The sequence below is a fragment of the Anomalospiza imberbis genome, unplaced genomic scaffold (assembly GCF_031753505.1).
Source record: "Anomalospiza imberbis isolate Cuckoo-Finch-1a 21T00152 unplaced genomic scaffold, ASM3175350v1 scaffold_355, whole genome shotgun sequence".
Lineage (NCBI taxonomy): Eukaryota > Metazoa > Chordata > Aves > Passeriformes > Viduidae > Anomalospiza > Anomalospiza imberbis.
Window position 1 is genome coordinate 84710 of NW_027099972.1, and position 17291 is coordinate 102000.

At 49.7% G+C, this 17291-nt stretch overlaps 1 long non-coding RNA gene across 1 annotated transcript; it reads right to left on the minus strand.

Annotated features, from left to right (window-relative positions):
- Positions 1-340: 340 nt before the first annotated feature.
- Positions 341-3585, minus strand: LOC137466645 (uncharacterized). The gene is made up of 3 exons (XR_010995253.1): positions 3431-3585; positions 1997-2063; positions 341-445 (listed from the first exon to the last, which is right to left on the minus strand). It is a non-coding gene; the product is annotated as an uncharacterized lncRNA (long non-coding RNA).
- Between the last annotated feature and the right edge of the window lie 13706 nt (positions 3586-17291).

Genomic DNA, 17291 nt, shown 5'->3' on the forward strand with positions numbered 1-17291 from the left:
GCAAAGTGCTGCATCTTTGGGGTTGGGACATGGCCTGTCCCTGCTGGGCAGGGATGCTGCGATGGGATGGGGCGGCTGGGATGAAGGTGGGGTGGACTTGGAGGTGCTGGTGGATGGGAGGCTGAGCATGAGCTGGTAACGTGTGCTGGCAGCCCAGAAAGGCAACCGTGTCCTGGGCTGCATCAGGTGAAGCGTGGCCAGCAGGTCAAGGGAGGGGATATGACGCAGCAGGCGCTGTTTTGAAACCAGGAACTCCTGCTTAGTGGCTGATGGAGACTTCATGCGTATTGGTGAGAAATCCGGGAGCTTTGTCCCTGCCATCACACACAGGAAGACTGAACTTTCTTTACACGCTCCTTCAGTCTTTCAATGAAGGTCAAATTTTTAATGCCTTTCTCCACTTCCTGTTCCTTGGACCATGCCTCTCTGCTATTTGTCTGCAAACCTAATTGCACAAACATCACACACTTCAATTATTGAGAACGCTGTAAACATGCCAGTTGTCGAGTGAAGACACTACTAATGTTTGAGAAGTTCAATCCAATGTGGATGGAGAAACTTCCCACATCATTTAAACAAAACACCTCCTAAAACCATACCCCTGAATGACTTCTAAAGAAAATTACCTGAAACCATAACCAAGCATTAAGATGAAAATTAGGTAAGAGTTCTTCACCCAGAGGGTGATCAGGCATTGGGACAGGCTCCCCACAAGGCTGCTCAGGGTACCAAGTCCACCAGAGCTCAGAAAACATTTGGACAAGTTCCACAGGCACCTGGTGGGATTCTTGGGGACACAGCTGCACTTGCATGTCCTTGTGGATCCCTTCCAACTCTGATTCTGATTCTCTGATTCTGTGACAAAGCCCAGTCCCTAACTGGTACTGCATGGAGCAGGTTGCAAAGGCACCCTGTACCCTACCAGCAACCAGACCTGTCTCACCTGAGTTTCTCTGTGCCAGCCTAAAGCCAAAGCGGCACCAAGTTCCACAATTGTCTCACTACTGCCAGTCCTCACACCCCAGTTACTGAGTGTTAAATATTCCCTTAGGATCTGTGTAGACCACCACCAAGAATCACACAAATCATCATCCACATGTGAAACAGAACGTCCCCAGGGAGAAATCTGAAGTTTAGCTTTGTCTCTCCGGAAAGCCACCACGATGCTAGTTTAAAATGCTCTGCACTAGGCTAAGGCAGAGCAAGAGCTGCCCTTGCAGTGGCAGGGAAGTCCCTGCAGGCAGGTGACTGCAGCCACAGCCAGGTGAGAGCCTGCTTTTCTCAGGGCAGCTGGCTGTACCTGGCTCAGCTCACTGCTGCAGGCAGCACCACTGAGTGCCTGTACGGGGAATGTGCACCTCGAGTCTGCCTGGAGCCAGGCTCCTTGGGGAAACAGCACTGAGAGCTGATTAATAACAAATGACATCACCCAAGCACGTTGTGCTTTGTGGGAAATGATGGAATCCATGGGGAAGATGACATCAGTATCTTCCTTTCCATTTCCTTCAAAAGAACCCAACACAGTGTTGTGGCAACACTCGCTTATCAACGACCAAGACAAAAAATTAAATCAAGCAAAGTTTCCCATGCTGACCTTGTGAAATTCTCTACGCAACTTCCTCAAGGTCATTTTCTTTCAATTCCCAATTAAATTTAAAGGATAACGACAGTGCCTAGATACTCCAAAACCAAAAGCTTAGCTACCAAGGCAGTGAGTTTAGGTGCATGGAGTGGTCCAAACCTTGACCTCAATGCTCCAAATTGCATCCCATCAAGCAGAATGGGAACAAGGAAGGACTGGCAGGCTTTCTCAGGGGAAAACAAACCAGTGGCTACATGCAGTGACAAGAGACTGCAAGGTTGACCTGAGGGCATACCACCTCCAGCCAAGATCTCTGAACACAAGAGATCCCCTGTCCCGAGAATATGCTGCAAAACTGAATTACCAAGTTGAAAGTCTTACAGATATTGAGCAAAATGTGAAAGGCAACCATACCTCCAAGTGGGTTATACAATTGGACATTCTGCACACTTCCATTGTGCAATGCCTCGCTGGCATTTGGCTAAAAGGAAAAAGATATTTTCTGTAAAAACTTCAGCCTACTCTCCATCACTGCTGATTAACTAGGCCCTTCTCTTTAAACAAGAGCTGTATTTGAGAAGGCTTGCTGTCACATCACTAAAAAGGGCTGCTTTGACACAGTTCTCCCTCTGCAAGCAGCCGGCTACAAAACTGCCCTGAGAGAGCAACCCTCCCTTAGCCTCTAATGCAGCCAAGCGTTCAAGTAGCAAGTCATCCTTTCCCAATTTCTAGAATTTATAGGCACAGGCTTCCCTTGAAATCAAGTGCCTGAGTACAACTGAACTGGCCAGTGTTCAGCTAACTATCCAGGTGAGAGTGGTTGACAAAAATATAAGAATTTTGGACACGACCTGATGCTGGGATTTATTTGGTACTAAGGAAGCACATCCTGGAGTCAGCTCCAAGAAGAATTTCACCTGCATAAGGTGAATTTCGACTCTCAACAGGCAAAAGAGCCTTTCTCTTGTCCTCAGCTCTAGATGCAATTCTTTGCAGGTGTGAAATGGAAGCAGTTTATCCTAGGTTAATCAGATATTACAAAATTTGGGTTGCTTGGCTGATCTCATCATTTAGTACAGAATGTATTGCATTCCGCTGGAGGTTAAAATGTTCATCACCCTACATTTTTTAATGAAAACAACTACTGCCATCCAACTGCTTCATTCCGTAGGCAAAATTGCCTTAGAAAAAATCTGAAAAGCTATGATAAATGGACTGAAAGATGTGCACTAATTACCATGTGAAGGGAGACATCAATACCGAAGATAGAATATTACTTAATTGAAGAAATGATGTAATTTAGAACCAATGAAGATTCATGTCTTTGGCTGCTAAAAATGCTAACATTTCTTTGTTTGGAAAAGCTTTGAAAATGGTGTGCATGTAGCTGGAGCTCTCCACTATGCATCACAGCTGAGAAAAAAGAAATGGCTACTCCTAATAGTAAAAAATACTGTTAGAGCGTTTCCTTTCTCCTGACATGTTCGGTGAGTGCAGGGCAAACACAGAACAATGAGAAATCTATGCATTTTGACCAAGAGCCATGCCCAGAGCATGAATTTCCTGAGTGTCCCAGCATGGAGAACATCTGACTTTCACTGGCACTTCCTCAATGGCATCCCTGGGAACCACTTCCATCAGAGAACTTCCCACTTTCACTGGCACCTCCTCCGTGTCATCCCTGTGAGTCGTTTCCACCGGGGCAGCTGCCTCAAAGGGGCCCTTGGAGCACCAGTGGGGCCCCAGCCCTGCCCGACAGGTCCCGCGGGGTCAGCAGCACCTGACACCAACACCACGGCCAAGCCCCCACCCGCTGGCAACCCGCAGAGCCCGACAGCTGCCCCTCACCTGTTGGTCCTGGGACCCCTGGGTCACCCTGACGGGCATCGCAGCGCTGTTGGGGGCCCTGCGGGACGCAGTGCGGGCTGGGGCCCTGCCGAACGCTCTGGATCGTGCCCAGGCCCACAGCTCCGCCATCCCGCTCTGCCTCGGGTGCTCTGGCTCCCACACAGGCACTGATCCTGCTGAAAAATCTGCAAAATGCAAAATATTTGTTAGGAAAATGTGTTCTTTGATGTTTCTCCTTTGTGGCTTTCAAGGCTCATCAACAAGGAGGGAGATTATTCCCATGAAACAAGAAGTAGCCAACAAGCTCTCAGTGATGGCCAGGCCTTTGAAAGGCAGGTTGCTTCTTGGCTGAATGGCCTTGTGGAGGTGCAGGGCTTGACAGGCTTCAGTTTCCTCAGACACAGGGGAGGTTAGCAAGGCTTGGGAAGAAGGATGTACCACTGATGGTGGACACAAAGAATGGAGAATTTATGGGCACAAGGACATTTGGCAGAATCCCCAAGGAAAGGAACAAACTGATAAAGCCAATGCAGAAACTGTGCTGAATCACCTCCTGCGAGGTAAAAGGCCATTCCACCTGGGGCAGACCATGGCTATCCACTCAAGAAGCCTCTCACTAAGAAGAAGGGAGAGTCTGAGCATGCAGACTATTGAGCATGAGAAGTGAGAGGATCATTGCCCAGCAGCAGACAGCATACTAATTATGAAGACAACTAGGGAACTTGCAGTCAGTGAACACTAATTCCTTTCTTTGCTAAAATGTAGAAATACAAAGACACTCTGGTTCTTGTGGTGCTGGCTTTGTGAATTTGTCCCTGAGCCCCCCCATTTCTGCACTGAACTGTAAATAATTACCTCCACTCAGTGTGTGGATCGGCCTCTTGAACAGCGTGTGCTAGAACCAACCAAGCTGGAACAACACTCGCTATCGCTCCGACACCTCTGCTCTCGACGCAGCCGCCGAAGGGTCTGACCGGTCCTGCTGTGTGCTGGTGACAATGGCCACGTGTCCTTGGAAACGGGGAGTTCCATGTTCCAGGCTGGGCGGGATGTCACTGAGGAGCGGGACGCGACACAGTCGGGGCACAGTGAATTCACAATGGGCACACGTGGGGAATGCCCTGCCTTGTCCCATGACTGACTCAGCTCATTTCCAAGTGCAGAAAGGGGTGCTCTGGCCACACCAGTTGCTGCAGCAGCTTTGCAAACCAGGGCTAATGAAGTGTTTCTGCACAAAAGTGCTGCACTTGGCCCTCTCTGAGGCAAAGGAGCAGCTTAACACCCCTAACCAGGGCAGCAAGGTGCAGCCCCCCTGCCCCAGCACTGGGTGATCCTGTCGTGGGCCAGTCAGTCTGTGAGGCTTCCAGCACATACACGGTCACTCAAATATTATCTCTTTGACAAAACCCCCCAGCCTTTCCTCATCCCAGTCTCCTAAAAGGAAACAAGCCAACAGCAAGCCCAGGCCCCCATGTGCTGTGCAGGAGGAGCTGACGTGGAAAGGCCCACGCTGGCCCTGAGCACAATTACAGGCTGATAATTGTGCTGACTGCAGCTGGCCGTTGGAGTTACTGACACATGCAGATAAACATTTTATACTCAGTTTATGATGGTTTCATTGTCATTTTCCCCCTACCCAAGATTATTCCTGATTTAAGCCAGCTGGCACCAAAAATAAGTGTTGTCCAGTCATTACAGGGAGAGGGAATAAGAGCATGCAGTTGAGAATGTGTTGAATATTACCATCCAAAGCACATTTTCAATGACATCTTGTATTTGTTTTCAAGACCATGTCTATACCTACCCATGTCTGATTTCCTGGCTGTCCCACTCACAAGGACAGTGCAGTTTGGGGAAAGAAAGGGAGGAAGCAATTTGTCAAACACCAGAGCCCACACCTGTGTCCCTTTTTGGGAATGACTGGATGGTGTTGATTATGGATCCCCCATTAGGAACTATTGGAAAAGCCTGTGTATGAATCATTAAAGGGATCCATGGAGGTGTTACACTGGACTCCAGAATGTCCAACAGCCTTTCTGTATCTTTTAAAGGTTATTGGTGACAACCCCTGCTCTGCTCAAGTTACCAGATTTGACTGACCCCTTTGCACTGCTCATACGTGAGTGCCTTTGCCTTGCACAGGAACTCCATATTTAGCTCCAAGAATGAAGGAATGAAGGAAGTAACCCTGTGGCATTTTGAGCCTATTTCTCAAAAAACATCTAAAGAATGTACTAGAGGGATGGCCAATGCACCTCAGAGCAGGAGCCACCATGGTCCTGATTGAGAGAATGTACTTGAAAATAAATGGGGAAAAAAGTGACCATTTATGTGCCACACATGGTTTTGTCTGGTGTAGAGCAAAAAGGAGGTCACTGGTTATCCCTGAGCAGAATCTGAAAGTAACAGGTGGTGCTCCTGGAACAAAAGACCTTAAGACCCAGGCCCCTCAAAAACTTTCTTTGTCCTTGCTGCCTAGAGTGTGCCTGGAGTGACATGTGGGTCACCTTCCTGCCAGCTCAGTATGTGCAGGGGCAGAGGGGGGAATGTCAATAAGCAATCGGTTGTCCCAAAGTCCCTTTTGCCGGGGCAGATGCCATGGGGGTCTCTCACCCAGAGAAAGAGCCAGGACCCGCAGGGCAGATCCTGTGTCCTGGATCCGGCCAGGACAGGGGTAATTTTTGCAGCAGCCAGGAGGAGCACGGCCAGGACCTTGGGGTAACTGGCTATCACCTGCCACGTGGCAGGGGGAAATGGAAGGGATTTGTTCTTTTCTTTCTTTTCCTTTTCTATTTTTAAACAAAGTATTTTCCCATTCTTTCTATTGGAAACCATTAACATTTTGTAATAGCCTTTCCTTGCAACCATAACCATTCCAGTATTCTGCATTTCCTTACTTTTTAAAAGTTACTTTCTCCAAACAGAAACTTTGCAAGCTCACTTTGAACCCAAAACTGGTGGTACACCTCCTGCTCCAGCTCCTGTTCCTGCTCCTGAGGGTAAGTCTGCTTTTCAAGCAATTGCAGTCACTGGGATGTGGGTCCCCAGCCAGCGTCTCCCTTCATGCTGCACGGCTTCTGTAGACAAACAATACTTAAATATAAACATCAGGCGTAGGAATGTGCCCCCTGTTGACGGAGTAAACAAGTTACCCTTTGTCTCCTTAAAAAGGAAAAAAGCCCAGAAGGTTCTCTCCTCAGTTTGGTTAAAAGACACCTCATAGGACCTTGGGGACTTCACCTCAAACTTAAGGATAGCTAATTGGACAGGAGCCAAAAAGTCCCACCTAAGCAATTCCCTAGAAAAAGAAGAGAACAAAAGAGTTCATCACTTTTGTGAAGTGTTTTAGCAGGAGCAAGAACCTCTTGCCCTGGCTCGGGTTTTCTCGGTAAAGAGCTTTTTTATTTTGCCTTTTATTAAAACTTTTTGTTTCCAACACTGTCACAGGAGCCATCCTGCTTCTTTATGCCACCTGAGGTAGCTGAGCTACCAAGGGTATAATGCTTATCTCTGAGAGCTTAGGAGACCTGGCTTGAAGAGAAAAAGCATTAATAAGGGAACATTAAAACTAGTGCTAAGAGAAACGTATTCTGAGACTTTTTCCAGAAGAGAAAGGGGATGGTGAAAGCTAGCACAGGGCTTAAAATTACTACAGTAATGTTTTTTCTATTAGTCCCTATTTCCTTGGATATATTTGGTTTTAGTTTGGGTTTGGTAGCTTGGTTGGTTGAATTATTTTTGTTTTGGGGAGTGATGGTTGTGGATGGGTGCATGTTTGGTTTATGGCTGTTTTTTGGTTTTTTTTATTTTACTATTTCATATATCTTTCTTTGTTGTTTTTTTTTTTTTTAACCAAAGATTTTTCCTTCCTTTATGTTAAAAACAAATATTTGTAACAGCCTTTCCTTGCAACTACAACCATTTCAGTGTTGAGCAGTTCCTTGTTTCTTAAAATGAAAACATTTTTTGGACTGAAAATTACTTTCTCGGGATAGAATCTTTTTGGGGTTGAATTGGACACCAAGTAGCCAGAGCACCTCCTGCACATGCTCGTGACAGTGATGGTAAGTCTCTTTTTCAAGCAATTGTGGTCACTTGGATGTGGTTCCAAGACAGCATCTCCCTCCATGCTGCACGGCTTCTGTAGGCAAATACAGCAGTACTTACATGTCAACATAATGGAGCAATACAGAAGCAAACAGAAGCATTCTGAGCCGTTTTTCAGAAGAGAAAGGGGATGGTGAAAGCTAACACAGGGATTAAAACACAGTGATTTCTATGCAACAGGGTTGATAAAGGACTGACCCAAATTTGTAGAGAGTGTGGGTCTCCAGGACGGTTTGGAGGGATGAGAGATCTCTGAAGTCAGGTCTTAGAAGATGTGGTTTATTAAAAGGGATGAAAGGCCCTGCTTGGAGTTGCCAGGCGCAACTCGTGGCAGGCCCAGGGAGAGAGGGAGAGGGAGAGAGAGGGAACAAGGGTTCCAGGTGAGGGTCCCAGGGGAAGGTCCAAGAGAGCGTCCGGTCCCTCGGGCACACCTTATCAGGGGGCTTCAAGGTGGGCTGGAACAGGACTTGGGCCAATGGGGTCCCAGATCTCTGATACTTCAGGGGAGGGTCACAGGTGTGGGATGAACCATACATTGGGGGTGAGACAGAGCATTCCATTTGACCTTTGGACCCATCTGCAGGTAAAGGGCATTGTTTAATCAGAAGGGGGGATTGCTTTCAACCTGGCTATACTATTGTTTTCTAGTTATTCAGTAGTCAAGGTTTGCTATTTCAAATCTAGTTCTCATCTCAATGTCTGGATTTTCCAAATCTTTTGCCAGGCAATCATATTTATAAGGCTTTCCTATTTCATCTTCCCCAACACAAATTAACAAGAGGGATATTTGTTAGAGCTACCATTACTCATCACACACTTTAAGCAACCCGTACCATCAAGCCCAAAGCTAATATGGCTCCGTGTTAAATATTCCTGATGGATTACACATCCTTGCGTGAAGATGGAATTAGGATTTAAAGCCAGTATTTATGCATATACAAACATTGTGCAAGAACATTGCATATTCCAAATGGAAACTAAATATCACCTGCACAGGGTAAACGCTTCAATAGCATGAGTACACTTTTCCCATCTGGTTCACAGGCAGCTCAACCAATTCTCTACTTGCAAATAATCTCTTCTGGCATCTTTTGGGGCCTTAAACCAGGAATGTCACACCTAAAGACTGTGGGACCATGAAAATTCCTCCAGATACAAACCAGTCTCCAGGTGACACAAGTGACTACGGCAGCCTCCAATAATGTAGCGGGACCCAGGTTTGCTGTGTTCTCTTTGTCATCGTGGGTTTGTAATTCAGACTCACAGAGGGGCTTGAGTTGGAAGGGACCTTAAAGACCCTCGAGATCCAGCCCCCTCTGCCACGGACAGGGATGCCTTCCACTGGAGCAGGTGACTCAGAGCCCCTCCAAGCTGTGGCAAATACCCAAGGACCCCTTTTTCTCTGTTTTGAAGGTCAGCTTTCCATGCTCACATTCACAGATGGCTCCAGTCTCACACAGAGCATTGCTGGCTGGTCACTCTTATCTCCACAGCCCAGTAGAGATCCTATTTTGGATGGCTCTCACTGCTCCCAAGGCCCCAGGGAGCAGCCACTGCCTCGCCTCTGTCACCCGAGGACACAAGGAAAAACATTGCACTCAGCTTTGGTCACAATGAAGAGACTAATTTATTTCTTCTGACTCCAATCATTTCTAGTTTTCAAAAGGTGCCAGTGGATTGGAGGGTGAACGTGCCACCTCTCCAACGACACTGGACAAACTGCCAGTCTATCAAATTTCTCTGCCTCTATGAAGGAATGCAAAACAATAGGTTGTTTACAGAAAGTTGCGTGAGAAAATTCTCTACAAGAATGTAAACTCAGAAGGCTTTAGAAAATCCTGAGAAATCAAGGCAACACTCCTCCTTCTGCTTTCCCTTCCAGGATCAGTGATTTCCTGTCGCTTCCTCCATGTCTGACACAACTGAAGAGATAAGGGGCTGAGGATGCAGCTTCTGGCAGAGAGTTGATAACACTCAGCTGAGTATTTTATTCTCCTGCCACTGAGTTGTCAGGCTGCTTACACAAAAAAAATCCTCCTGCTTGGAAAGGGGCTGGTGTGAGCAGCAGGAATTGTTGCTGGCTGGAACATTTCAAAGAGCTGGACAAAAGAAGCATTTTGTGGAAGGCCACCAGCTGCCCTCTGTCAGCAGCACAAGGTGTGAGGTCCCCCTTGAAGGCCATCCCTGCACAAGGACAGCCTGGCCTCCTCCAGTACCCAGAACACCTTTCAGGCTTTCGGGCTGGCCTCGTCCCTCACTCTGGAGAAGCAGGTTGCTGTTGGAACTCTCATAGCCACAGCTCCCGGCTGGATTGCCGTGTCTTACCACAGACAGCCCTGGAGACAACAGTACAGACAGGCTCCATCTGCAATAAAAGGGGACTTGGGTCCAGCTTTTCCCTTGGACCAGCGTGCAGCAAGCACACCTGGGCCTCATTCAGGTCTGTGTGGGCTGGTAGTCAGCTTCTGCTGGGAATTTAAAGCTTTTACCCTACTTTCCACAATAAAGAATGGAGCAAACCCAGCTGCACCAAAACCCAAATTTCACTCTAGCAATCACAATTTTCATTTTCCTCTATTCAAGCCTTGAAGAAAACAAACTTTACTTGAGTGAGCTGGAGGCACAGTGTCCTCCAAGATCATTCTTGAGTAGGACAACATTCCAGGGGAAGCCTGGCAAAGCCAGAGTTTACTGATGCTCAGGAAGCTTTGCAAAAGCTTCCACCTGCAGTGCTCTTGCACCCTCCTGAGCTCCTGGAGCCCTCAGTCACCCCAGGCACAGTCTGGACAGCAAGGGGATGGTTCCGTTTGGGACATGTGGGGACAGGAGGAGGGAAGACTTTGCAAACACTGTCACGAGGGCAGGGCTCTTTTCCTTTATGGTGCCAAGTGGTAGTACATAATCTTGGAGTTAATGTCAGGTGCTGAGGGGCACAAATTCTCAGTGAGAATGACAGAGTGTCTCCACTCGCACAGCAAGGTAAGTGAAGGGGAAAGCGCAATCTATCTTTCACGGGAGGTGTTCAGTTTTTAACAAAATATTTTTGCAGGAGACGTGCCTAGGCAGCGGTGATTGAGAGCATTTTATCAGACTCACAGAGCATCCCCACATCTGCTTTGCCACATTTGCTCTTTTTTTCATGGTGAATGATTTCTGCTGCCAGGGTGGCTCCTGCTCGGAGTTCTACTCCCAGTGGAGTCCCGGAGTCTCCTCAGCAGGCCTTTGCAGCGAGTTCTGAGCCAACGCGTGGCTCTGCTGCCATCCCAAATCTGCCCTTCCCTTGCCCAGCCTGAGTGCAAGTGGGGCATGTGCTGGGCATGGCTGGAGATTTTCATGGCCAAAATCCTCCTGCATTTACATCTGCTCGTGGCTCTGGGTGGCACAAATCACAAAACACCCACTGCAGTTGACAAATGGCATTTCCTGCAGATTGCTACAGCCGCACTGCTGATCGACAAACACACGAGAATCCATTTCATCCATTGGAAAATGTCATTTATTACAAATTGCTACACCCACACTGACAATACAGAACTATACAAATCTCAATTTAGGTTAAAACCAGGAATTTATTAGATTATTACAACCAGTCTAGGTAAAAATATACAAATACCAACTTCAGTTAATAAAACTTAATTTATTGCCCACCTCTACAGCAACTAACTATACACAAAGGTTAATTACGTGTTTAACAACTTAATTTATTACATATTTCTACAAGTGTAGAGCCCATATAGAAATAAAGAAATATGCATACCCTCTCTAAATAGCCCTACACTAAGAATTCAATCAGTAGACTTATACAACAATGCCCTCCATCCATCTTAAAATAAAATTAAATACATATGTACATGCACATATATATAAATGCACATACAAGTATAACAGTCTACAGATGTAAATATAAACATCACATGCTACATACAACAGACATACATACATATATATATATCAATAGATATAGAAACCAAACCTGTCTATAAATATACAAATATCACTGTTCTAAGGTAAATACCCATCCAACTGCATCAACACAAACATAACTGCAACATAACTTAAAACAGAACAGCAAGCAGAGGGATCCCAGCTGCCCATCTTCAAAGCCTCTCCCTCGGGCTCTTCCTCCCGTGCAGAGCAGCTCTCCTGGACAGGGACGGCAGATGGCACAGCTGGGAAGCAAAGGGAGCACTGAGTCAGTATGGGGACGTTTTCCTTGGCAGCAGCTGCACTTCCATCAGGGAAGGGAAGAACTCAGAGCCTCCCCAGGAGGGTCAGAAAGAAAAAGCAGCCGAGCGGGCCAGGCTGTGGTGAGCGCAGCCGCGGCGGGACTGTCCCGCAGCCCCGGCAGCCCGGCACAGCCGGCACAGCTCCCGGGCCCTGCCGGCACAGCTGCCTTGCCCAAGGACAGCCCCTGTGCCGGCCGGGGCAGCTGCGCTGAGCAGCCCCAGCAGGGGCAGGGCCCGCTGCTGCCCCGCCGGGCAGTGCCCACGGCCACAGCCCACGCCACCCTCAGCCCCACCCTGCCTCCCCAGCCCTGTGGCCTCACCCGGGCTCTCTCCAGCGTGGCAGCAGCAGGTCCCCGTTCCCTGCTCTTGCTGCTGGCCTTCAGCTTCTCCCTGCTGGCTCCCGTCAGTCTCCGGCTGTCCTCAAGGTCTCCACTGCAGCTGTGGCAAAAGCGGAGGCTCTGCAACTGGTTCCAAGGCCTGGCAGAGCTGCAGTCCCGGAGCCCTCTGTGCTCCCTGCCGGCCCCCTCCATCCCCTCAGCCCCGCCATGCTCTCGGCAAAGCCCCAGCCCCCTTCAGTTTCTTCAGCCCCTCACAGTCCTCTCAGCCCCTCAGTCCCTTCTGACCCATCCCGTCCCCCTAGACCCGCCACCCCTTGGCCTGTGCCACTTCCCTGTCACCTCAGTGCCACCATCGCCCTCGGCTGCCCCACAGCCCTCAGCCCCAGCAGCACCTCAGGGTCACCGTCCCTTCAGCGTCACCACCCCCTCAGCCCCCTCAGTCTCACCGTCCTTCAGCAGCTCCTCAGGGGACAGTGCCTGGGGCCACCGGCAGCTCCCACCGCTCCAGGGACGCCCGGGGCTGGAACTGCTGCTCCGCCCGGCCCGGCCGCCAGCTCGGACCCAGAACAGGGAGAGGGGACGCAGGGGGCACGGGGGAAAAGCAAGAGGTGAGGCAGGAAGCAGAGCAGGGGAAGAGGTTAAAAAGAGGCCTATACCTATACAGATATCAATCTATGTAACTAAACCCCTACATATCAATATAAATATGCCTATCTACAAATATAACTATAGATATGTAAATGTAACTATATGCATGTATAAGTGCAACTATGGACATCTACAACTATAACTGCACATTGAAAAATATAAATATATACACCTAAAACTAAAAATAAATTAACTAGACAAATCTCTGTCTACATAGATAGATAAATGTAACTACATAAATCTATAAATACAACTACATATATCAATAAATAGAACTATACACATCTATAAATATAACTAGAGACAGAGGAATTCTACCTGCCCAATGGTCACAGGCTCTCCCTCTGTCTCTTCCTGGCACACAGGGCAGCCCTCCTGTACACGTTGATCACACGGGATCTGGGAAGCAAAGGGAACACTGAGACAATCCTGGCCCTTGTGCAAGTGTCCCTTGAGCACCAACTGTCCTTCTATCAGGGACATTAAATGATGGCCTGAAAGGCAGACTCTCACTTGGCAATTTGAAGCCTGCTCTTTAAAGAACAGGGATCCTTCCAAGTTTTCAAAACGGAACTGTGTAAAGTATTTAAGAATCCTAATAATGTCTCAGCACCCACAGTGCAAATGGCACCCACGAGAGTTTGAAACACAGACAGTCCCAGTGACAGAGAGACCACAGTCCTCACTGAAATGGCTGAAGGCTGCTGGGGGCTGAGGTATGAACCAGACTGGGACACCCAGCTTGGTGGCACAACTCCCACAAGGTCAGGTTTATTCCCTGCTCTCTTGCCACAGCAGAGGACTCAGTGCCCAAGCCTCTGGCGAAGCGTGGAGGGCAGAGCTCGGGCAGGTTGTGCATGTGCCTTTGAACTAAAGGCACCAGGAAGCACCAACCCTGCAGACAAGAGCTCAACTCTTCTCGTCTCCCTTCCTGCCAGAGGCAGGCTCAGAGCAGCCGTCTCACACCTCTCTAAACCAACGGGGGCTCTGTCCTTACCAGGCTCCTCGGGCTCTGGGGAACTGTTCTCGCAGCTCTCGGTGCCAGATGAAGTTTCCTCTGCTGCAGCCCGGTTCACAGGCTCCCCTCCTGAAGACTCAGGGGCAACATTCATATTGCCCTTGAAAGAACAATAGAAAAAAAGAAAACTAATGATCATTCAGTATTTTGCTGGAATCACATCAAGGATACGGTTACTCTCCTTCTCCATGTAACAGCATTCCAAAGCTTTCAGCCCAGCCTCTTCCATTCCCCTCCAATGGGTTACCTGAGCAGAGGGAGACCTTTCAGGCAGGGATCTCCTGATCTCCCGGATCATTTGCTCTACGGCAAAGCCAAGATCCACTGGTGGCAATTGCTCTTCACCAGGTGCATTCCAGGCTGAGCCGGAGGCCATCGATGCTGCACAACCTGCACTGCCAGGTGGAGCGCTGGGGGCTGAAGTGCCCGAGGTGGCTGCAAGAATCCAAAGACATTGGTCACACTCCACAATGTGGCTCTGGGACACAGATCTCTGTTGCTGCCTTGGATCAAACATCACAGGAAGCAGGCAAGAAAACCAGGCAGAGAATCTTTTGCCTTTCTAGGTGCCCCTTCTAAATAAGCTTGAGAATTTCGGGCTGAGAATGACAGAGCCTTGTGGAAAAATACTTCAAACAGTCACTTTTCATGACCTTTTGGGGAAAAGCAAGGCTACAACTCTTTTCCTACCTCGCGGGTCGTGGGCTGGGGGCTGCTGCTCCCTGTGGAGCTGCTGGAAGCTGCAGGGCTGGATCCTGAGCACCTCCCGGTCGATCGGAGGCAGCTGCCCCCCGTAGAGCTGCTGGAAGCGGCTGCGAGGCCCCTCCCGCCCGAGCGGCAGCAGCGGCTCCCCGTAGAAACCGAAGAAGCCGCAGGGCGGGATGCGCAGCACCTCCCGCTCGGCGGGCGGCGGCCGCTCCCCATAGAGCTCCTGGAAGCGGCTCGGCCCCTCCCGCCGGGCCGGCACCGGCCGGTCCCTGTGCAGCAGGTGGAAGCCGCAGGGCGGGCGCCGGGCGAGCAGCGGCCGCTGCCCGGGGGGCGGCTGGAAGCGGCCAGGCCGGGGGCTGCGCAGCTCCCGCCCGTCCGGCAGCGTCCGCTCCCTGTGCAGCAGCAGGAAGCCGCTGGGCGGGCGCCCGGGCGGCAGCGGCGGCCGCTCCCTGGAGAGCGGCTTGAAGCGGCTGCGCCCGTCCCGCCCGTGCGGCAGCGGCCGCGCCCCGGGGAGCTGCTGGGAGCCGCGGGGCGGGCGCCTGCGGCCCTCCCGCCCCGCCGCCGGCCGCTGCCTGTTGGCCGCGCTCCGGCGCCTGATGCGGAGCAGGAGGTCGGGGCGGTCGCGGCGAAAGCAGGGGTTGCTGTAGTGGAGCCAAGCCCCGGCATCGCCCGGCGCAGCTGAGCCAACCCGGCCCGGCACCCTGCGGAAGCCGTAGCGGTAGAGCTGGCGCACGAAGCTGCGGAACTGCGTGGCCCTGAAGGTGTGCGGGGCCGGGCCCTGGGCGTCGCCCGGGCTGAGCAGCTCCCGCTCGAAGAGGGAGCGGTCGATGAGCAGCCCCCGGGCCCGGCTGTCCCAGCGCACGGAGCGGACGCGGGGGCTGTTCGCCAGGCGCCACAGCTTGGCGGGGAAGGCGCTGGCTCTGAGCCCGGCGGGCAGCGGCAGCTCCGCCATGGCGCCGCTCGCCGGCTGTCGCCACAACGGCCCCGGCGCAACGGCCGCGGCTGCGCCGGCGGCGCGCGGCCTGAGGGGGGCGCTGCGCTCGGGCCCGCGCGCGCCCAGCCGCACTGGGCGGGGCCGAGCCTGGGCTGTTCTTGTCAGGTGCAGTTCAAAGGCTGCAGGCGCATTGAGGAAGACATTCTACCTATTTGCATCTCCAACCTTTGAAAAGCCCTTGTGTATGAAAAGCTCTGCATCAGCACCAAAAGCTGGTCACAGTGAGACCCAGACGAATTAGCCTCAAGAGCTGCTCTTTTTTCCCTGCTCAGGGCTTGTTCTCTGATTTTGTGTGTCTGCTCCTTCCAGTGCAGGAACACGGGGAAGAGAAATTAGGATGTAAAACAAAGAAGTGGGATCCACAGGCCTGCACCTTGGTAGGTATAATAGATCTGGGATGTCCCCACATTCCTGACAAACTTGATGGGCAAGGCACTGAGGTCACTTTCATTGCCTTCCCTTCCCCTGCCTCCCCCCTTCAGATAATCAGTTTTCTAGAAAGAGCTTTTTCTTTGTGTAGCATCTGGTACCTCACAACCTCAAACGTGACTTGTTTAGAACACATGAATATTGCTCCTATCATCAAAACAATAGGAAAGAAGTATTTCAGGCCAATTTTGTAAGTATTTTTATCAAGGCGTTTATGTTCTTATCTCTACACACAAGCCCAGAAACATATTATTAAAAAAATTAAAATGTCAATCATATTTTAAACAAAAATGTTTTGCTTCAAAGCTCCAAACACCAAATCTTTCAACAAATCAGACTTCATCTAAAAGCAAAAATAGAAATGGAAAACTGTCAACCACCTGATAACTACTATTAAGCAAGTATTATTTCTGGTGGCTGTCTGAGGAGTTTCTCCCATGTCAAATGCAAAATACGGATTGCTCTGAATTAGTGCATGACCAACTGTGCCTTTTCCCAAAAGACTCAACTTACTGCTGCCCAACAAAGACATACTATTTTCTCCTTCAGCCACTGCTCCAGCCTGATCCCCTGCGGACAAGAGATTGTTGTGGGTTTCTGTGGGAAGGGGAGTGGCACAGGCACATCAGTGCCTGCAGACTGTGGCAGAGGGGAGGATCTGCTGTGACAGCAGGTGCACCGGAGACTGGAGATGAGGTTTTTTCTTTCTTGTCTAAGACACTGAATTTAGAGAATGTTTTCATAAAGAATACTGTCACCCCTTTACTTTTTTTACCCCAATACTTACTAGTCCTGATAAATGTTAATTATTTCCATACATTCTGTTTCTCGGTGGTTTAATTAAAAGCACAGAGAAACTCAGTTATTTCAGAAATGAGCTTGAAATAAGCTGTTACTTTAGAACAAACCCAAAATGTGCATTGTTTCTAAGTGTTAAAATTATGTCCACCGACAGAAACTCAGTCACTTCCAAAGTGAGCTTGAAATAAGCTTTTGTTTTAAAACAAAACCAAGACTTTTTTCTTGCTAAGGGAGAACAGGAGTTTCCCAAACTCCTCCGTGGAACTAATACAAATTGTTTGAAGTATCCATTTCCTGCCAGGAGCAGAGGGATGCCAACCTGGGCAGAGTTCACACAAAGCTCATTTCAGTAGAAAGGTGATACAAGAGTGACTGGGGACGGACAGAGGGGCTTTGCAGCTCTGCTGGGGCTGCAAAGTTCAGGCTGCTGTTCACAGCTGTAAAAGGAACTCCTGCTGCTCTAGCCAAGGGGTTTGAAGATGCAGACAGTTGTCAGGATGTGTCTGAAAATCCCTCATGTTTGCCTCACGACTGTCTCCAAGGACTGAGACCCTAGACCCTGAAAAGTAGCTCTAGCCTGGCTGAGGTGGAA